Here is a 7044-nt window from a genome sequence, read left to right as displayed (position 1 = left end):
TAATCAGGCTAGATCTATTGCAGACAGTGGCCCCAAAATGGCCGAACCCCTAGTCCCCCTTGCACCGAGCTGACGCTAGGTATGAATACCACTCTGGAGCAGTGGGACATAGTACAAAGGACTGTTGGACCCTCAAAAAGGCAGTTGAATATTTAATTGAAGCTGAAAGAATCATTTTTCGGGATGAAGAAGCTCCTGATGTGATGAACAATTTGTTGCCTGCCCACAATATCAGGCCAATGGTCGGAATGATTTGTGAAACTGAGGAATTTGATCTGACACTGAAGGCCATTGTAGCCATTGCCGAGACAGAAGAAAAGCTAAAAAATGGCCACCAAGCATGAAAGTTTCCTATCAGACGGGAGTCTTAGTAGCCAGTCTTGCTATCCTTTCTGCGTCCGAATTATCTCAGGGTGTAATCCGAGTGTTTTACTTTATTGTCTTATTTTCCGATATAAACCCTTATATAAAAAAAACCAAAACAAAAATCAAAAATCAAATGAAATTAATATTTCATTGTCTAGGATTGTCTCTTTTCTTAATCTTGTCATTTTCTAATTCTCTTTTTAGTTTTGTTAAATGCAGATTTCAGTAACATGACATGCTTGCGAACTTCATGCCCAGATCCTGAAAGCTGTCAGGCCTCGAAATAATGAATCAAGGATTAGATCGAAATGAAGATAAAGTTTAAGGAAATAAAACAAAGAGTTGGAACAACTGAAGGAAAATTGGTTCCCGGATTGGAAAAGTCCGTACATTACAACAAGAGTACTACCAAAAGAGTGTGTTGCACTTGGGACACATCGAAGGAAATGTCCCTGAAATAACTGTCAATGCAAATGCAGTCAAAAGGTGCTATGTTGGATCCTCCATGTAGTATTAATATTCTCCAATTGGGATGACAAAGACTTTCATTCTCGCTAACCAAACACTATCAACCCTTTGCAAACCCTTTAAGCCGGCTCCCATTCTTTGATCACCCTCTTTGGAACCTGAAAGTGTTATTGAAAAATGAAATGAAAAAAAAAGAAGAAGAAAAAGAAAAAAAATGTACAAAAAAAGTGGAAGAAAAGACAAAGAAAAAGAAAAACAAAAGAGGAAAAGGAAAGGAAAAAGAAAGAGCAAACAAAACAAAACAGGAAAACGAAAGAAAAAAAGTTCCCTGAACTACATTCAACTTGATTCCGAAAGGATACGTAGGCAACCTCTCTCTGAGGTTCAGTCACGCCAAAATAAAAATTCAAATTCCCCCAAAAGTAAAACTGGGGCAGATGTTGTAATGGCCCGGCGATGATCCCGCCTGAATGGTTCCAAAGTTGTAATTCGATCCAAATCATTTTTACCCAAATCCTTTCAAGTCCTTCCGATCAATCGGTGAGAATGTTCAAGGATCATAAAATACGACTACTTGGATTCGATGCAATAAAAATAAGAGAAATAAAATGAGAGAGTCTTATTGGTGAAAACTCACACGGGCACCATGAGGCGATGGTAAGAAGAGAAATGAAAAATAAGAGAGTCTTGTTAGTGAAAACTCGTAAAGAGCACTATAAGGCGAGAAGAAAAATAAGAGAGGTCAGCTCGTGAAAACCCTTAAAGGGCGCCCCTGATCGAAAAGAGGATCCTTACAGCCATCGGCACCGACAGAGTCCTGGCAAGGTTTCTCGATTTTGAAGAAAAAATCGTGATGAATTTCTGAGAGTCGGACGGTTTACACAGATCAAGCATCCAGTCCAAAAGGCATGTCATGTTCATTGAAGTCCGCATGTACTCCAGATAAGTGCTTCTTTCCTTTCCCCGAAAGGGACACTTCTTGTTTTAAACTCATTCTCCATTTTATTATTTGTTTTCTTTGAATCCCTTTCGGTCTAACACTATTTCGAAACTAAGACAAAGAAAGGATGATAAGACTGATTTATAGGGTTCTCATTTGGCGCGAGCTAATATGCAGAAAGGCACCCAGCCTCGTACGGGCGTCAAGTCGACCCCGACTAGCCATGGCGGCCGATGCTTCAAAATCAAAACTCTTGGAAAGAGAAAATCAAATGGAGCGCCTATAAAGGCAAATAAAGTTGAAAAGGTTAAGTCCCACGTGGCTAACCGTCTCGGCAAAGAGTTGAAAAAAGCCAAGGCATCCCAAATGCTCTGAATTTGAAGTTGGGAGAAAGAAGCCAGAAAAGAAAGGCCAACGAAGGCGAAATAAAATTGGAAAAGGTTAAGTCCTACACGACTAGCCATTGCAGCAAAGTTTGAGGAGCCGAAAGTTCCCCAATGCTCCGAAGAAAAGAAAAGAAAAAAAATGATGAAAAAAAGAAGAGAAATCAGAAGGAAAAGACCTACGAAGTCAAGATAAAGTCGAAAAGGTTGAGTTCCACCAACCAATCATCATGACAAAGTCTAGATAAGCTAGAGTTTCTCCAGAGTCAGAAAGGAAATCGGTATTCAGGAAGCAACCAGTTTCAGTTGAAAGGGCTGAGATCAAGTGATCAAAACAATCAAGGCCACAAAACCACCACCACTTTGAAAACTCACAAATTATTCTTTGTTTGAAGCAGGAATAAAGCATGCAGAATGGTGATTCTAAAAGAAGGAATGTCACCAAACGTAAGCTCCTTAAAATCTCCATTTTTCTTTTACTTTTGGCATACATCACTATTGTTCACACCTACTATTTTTATGTAGCTTAACACAGGTAGAACCGTTTCGCCTATGGGGATCCATCTCCTAGTGTCCGGGTAGAAGTACTCTTCGCTCAGGTTATTTTTACGTAGCTTAACCCAGGTAGAACCTTTTTCTCCTAGGGGGATCCAGCTCATAGTTCCGGGTAGAAGTACTCTTCGCTCAGGTTATTTTTACGCAGCTTAACCCAGGTAGAACCTTTTTCTCCTAGGGGATCCAGCTCATAGTTCCGGGTAGCACTACTCTTCGCTCAGGTTGTTTTTACGTAGTTTAACCCAGGTAGAACCTTTTCGCCTAGGGGGATCCAGCTCATATTTCCGGGTAGAAGTACTCTTCACTCAGGTTGTTTTACATAGCTTAACCCAGGTAGAACCTTTTCGTCTAGGGGGATCCAGCTCATATTTTCGGGTAGAAGTACTCTTCGCTCAGGTTGTTTTACATTAGCTTAACCCAGGTAGAACCTTTTTGCCTAGGAGATCCAGCTCATAGTTCTAGGTAGAAGTACTCTTCGCTCAGGTTATGTTTACGTAGCTTAACCCAGGTAGAACCTTTTCGCCTACGGGGATCCAGCTCATATTTCCGGGTAGAAGTACTCTTCACTCAGGTTGTTTTACGTAGCTTAACCCAGGTAGAACCGTTTCTCCTAGGAAGATCCAGCTCATAGTTTCCGGGTAGAAGTACTCTTTGCTCAGGGTGTTTTACGTAGCTTAACCCAGGTAGAACCGTTTCGCCTAGGGGGATCCAGCTCATAATTTCCGAGTAGAAGTACTCTTCGCTCAGGGTGTTTTACGTAGCTTAACCCAGGTAGAACCGTTTTGCCTAGAGGGATCCAGCTCATAGTTTTCGGGTAGAAGTATTCTTCGCTCAGGGTGTTTTACGTAGCTTAACTCAGCTAGAATCGTTTCGCCTAGGGGGATCCAGCTCCTAGTTTCCGGGTAGAAGTACTCTTCGCTCAGGGTGTTTTACGTAGCTTAACCCAGGTAGAACCGTTTCGCCTAGGGGGATCCAGTTCGTAGTTCCGAGTAGAAGTAATTTTCGCTCAGGGTGTTTTACGTAGCTTAACCCAGGTAGAACCGTTTCGCCTAGGGGGATCCAGCTCATAGTTTTCGGGTAGAAGTAATCTTCACTCTGGTTGTTTAATACAATTTAACTCAGATCGAACCTTTTTTCACCTAGAAGGATTCAACACTTTATCAATAATACATGGTGCTAACACCTGATTCTATTTCCTTCCAGTAAGATAGGGTACCGGCCCTGGTTACATTTCCTTTCAGTAGTACGGGATACCGATCCCTTGTTACACATTCATTCATTACCAAATTTTATCTCTTTTAGCTAGTTTATACTACTATTTCTGTCTGCCTTTTCAATAAATTAGATAATTTACAAATTTCTCTAATAACTCACAAACTTTTTCTAGTGCCAGATTAGGGAAGAAAATTTTTTGTTCGTTTTTGTTTGTGTTTGATGGTTTTGCAGGCTCGGCCGTATAGCACAAGTGAAGATTAAAGCTTGCAGTTTCAGTTTCTCATCAGAAGGAAGAAGTCTTTCGATCACAGGATAGTTGGAGTTAACTTTGACAATGTGTCAGTAACCCAGCTTCTCAAGATTCATCTTCTCAATTTCAGATCAGGAAAGCAAGCAACTGAAATTGAGTCATAATCGTTTCTTCAAAGAGTATCAAAATTCAATCTAAGGTCAACGCAAGCAAGCAGGTCAAGAATAAAGATTTGACTCCAGAAAACGCATAGATAGGAATTTTGTACTCTTAGTTTGCAGACATATATAGTACTCTTCTCTTTTTCTTTTTTGATGTAAGAAGCGAGTAACAACAATAGCAACAGCGACAGCAACAACAGAAACAGTCTTAACTCTAGTGTCCAGTAGTCCCAGCTACCAAATTTTTCCAGAACTACACTGACCTGATTCCTTTATAGCCAAGGATATGTAGGCAGCCTCGAAAGTAAGGTTCGGTCACCTTTTTTAAAAAAAAATAAAAAATTGCTTTCATTGGAGTGACATGTGAGCAAAAATTAGCTATGACATTTATTTTTCTTTGCACGAAAACTTTTCATGTTCTCGAGCAAAGAGGGGCAACTGTGAACACCTAATTTTTGCACTATTTAAAACCTCCTAAAATTATTAGTGTTTTGTTATTTTAATTATTTTTCTCAATTTTTGTGATTTTAATTGCATATTTCCTATCATAAAATACTAAAAAAAATAGTTCTTTCTTCATTTGTGCATTTTAAGAATTAACTAGTTGTTCAGTTGGTGAATTAATCTAGTTAACTGATCATTAGAATAAGTTATTTAATTAATTTATTTGTGTAAAATTAGTTTAATAAGTAGGATTAAGGAAGAAATTTGGCCAAATTTGAAAGAAAAAGTGTCTAATAGTGCAAGATAAAGGGTTGTCATTGAAAGGGTCTGAAACTACGTAGTTTTGCCTCAAAACTACATCGTTTCACTAAATGAAACAAGATCAAATCATACTCATTCATTCCATCTTGATCCAATGGATCTCATTCACTCTTGGCTTAGGTATTTAAAGCCTTAAAAATCTGAAAATTGTCCTCATTTTCACCCATAATTCTTTTCTCCTTCTTCTCTCTTCTCTCTCTCTTCATTCTCTCAACGCCGCCCCAGCTCCGCCCACCGCCACTGGCCGGAAATCGCCGCCGCCGGCTGTCCACCTCCAAATTCACACCATGTAATCTCCACAACTTCCTCCTACCATATCTCCAAACCAAATCCTTCAAAAACCTCTCAAACTCCTTGAATCTTAGATCTAGGAAACTTTCCCGTCACTTTTTTGCCCAAATTTTTGAAGCTCCAACCACTACCACCTCACAATACTTATATCAATTGATAGAGCTCCTCAAGACCTAGCTATTGATGCCAATTTCACCATGAAAATCCGGCGATCAAAATCCGGCCAAATTCCGGCGACCTCCCCGAACACCTTCTTTTGGCATACCACCATTTTTTCGACCACTTGAATTATAAAATGGTAAAAATCCTATTATTTTTCGTGGTTGATTTTTTATTTTATTTTTATTTTTTCAGAACTTATTTTTGTCTATTATTAATTATTTTAGCATTAGTTTTTAAAGTTTGAAATGTCAAATTTTCTGTTTTTGCACTTGTTGAAGTAGTAAAATAACTTTGTGTTGATAAAAGTAAGGTAGTGAAAAATACTTAAGAGTATATGGTACTTGTTTGATTGTTTATTTACTACTTCAAGACTCTTTGAGTACAACACTCAAAAGTCAAATTGTTTGGTAAGAAAATGTAGACCTTTGGACAATGTTTGAATAAAAGTCTGTCTTTGAATAGTGGAGAGCAGATTTTGTTTGAAATACTTGACAAGATTTGAACCAGAAAGTCTGGCATTTTGAATTTAAGAGCAAATTTTGTAGAAAAATCTGTCAAAAAGAGTGATTTTTAATTTTTTTGAAATAGCTGATTGTTTTGATATAAAAGGAGGACACTCCATCTTACTGAGGGAGCTCTAGACACACAAAAAAGAGAAAAAATTAGTAGCTATAATATCCCTTAGTAGCTTTTGTGAGTTGATTCTTAAGTGAAAAACTTGTTTAAGGAAAATAGAGTAGTCTTGAAAGATTTTTCTGGAGTTACATAATTGTACTGTTTTGCTGGGGTATTTCTAGTTTATTTTCTTGGGTTTGAATCTGCCAGTTGTTGCTGTCTTTTGCTGGTGTTGCTGCCCGTTTAATTATTTTTTTGTTGATTTTGGAAAGAGCTGACTCGGCTGTATTTGTTCTTCTTTCTGTTGTCCAGGTAATTTTCGGACCATGTAAACTCATAAAATCGAGTTGGAATGAAAGATAATGACGCTGGAAAATATTAGTAGCTTTATCCTTCTATTGTAATTCATTTTTATATGCTCTTAAATGTTTGATAATGTTATAATGATATGTTAGTTAATTAAATTGTGTTAAGCATCTTTAATTATTTTTATTTTTGCAAAGCATTAGATATAATTTCACTGGTATTTGGTTGTCTGAAAGGAGCATATATATTAAAATTTGAACCCTTGTAGCTATGTTTGTCCCTTTGTTGTCACCAAGCTAAGTTTTTATTATTATTATTATTATTATTATTATTATTATTATTATTATTATTATTATTATTATTTATTATTATTATTATTATTATTATTATTATTATTATTATTATTATTATTATTATTATTATTATTATTTTAGAGTCCCAATAATCTTTTTTTATATCTTAAAAAATACTTATTTAGTAAGGTAGTTAAGTTGTAGATTAGAAAGACAATCTGTAAACTTATTTTTGTAAATAGTTGGCTACGGATTGCAAATAGCAAGATATGGC

At 37.1% G+C, this 7044-nt stretch overlaps 1 long non-coding RNA gene across 1 annotated transcript; it reads left to right on the top strand.

Annotated features, from left to right (window-relative positions):
• Window positions 1-5256: 5256 nt before the first annotated feature.
• Window positions 5257-6748, top strand: LOC138878732 (uncharacterized). The gene is made up of 2 exons (XR_011402546.1): window positions 5257-5692; window positions 6484-6748. It is a non-coding gene; the product is annotated as an uncharacterized lncRNA (long non-coding RNA).
• The last annotated feature ends 296 nt before the right edge of the window (window positions 6749-7044 follow it).

This window comes from Nicotiana sylvestris, chromosome 1 (assembly GCF_000393655.2).
Source record: "Nicotiana sylvestris chromosome 1, ASM39365v2, whole genome shotgun sequence".
NCBI classification, from domain to species: Eukaryota; Viridiplantae; Streptophyta; class Magnoliopsida; order Solanales; family Solanaceae; genus Nicotiana; species Nicotiana sylvestris.
This window is presented reverse-complemented; position numbering and strand designations above follow the sequence as displayed.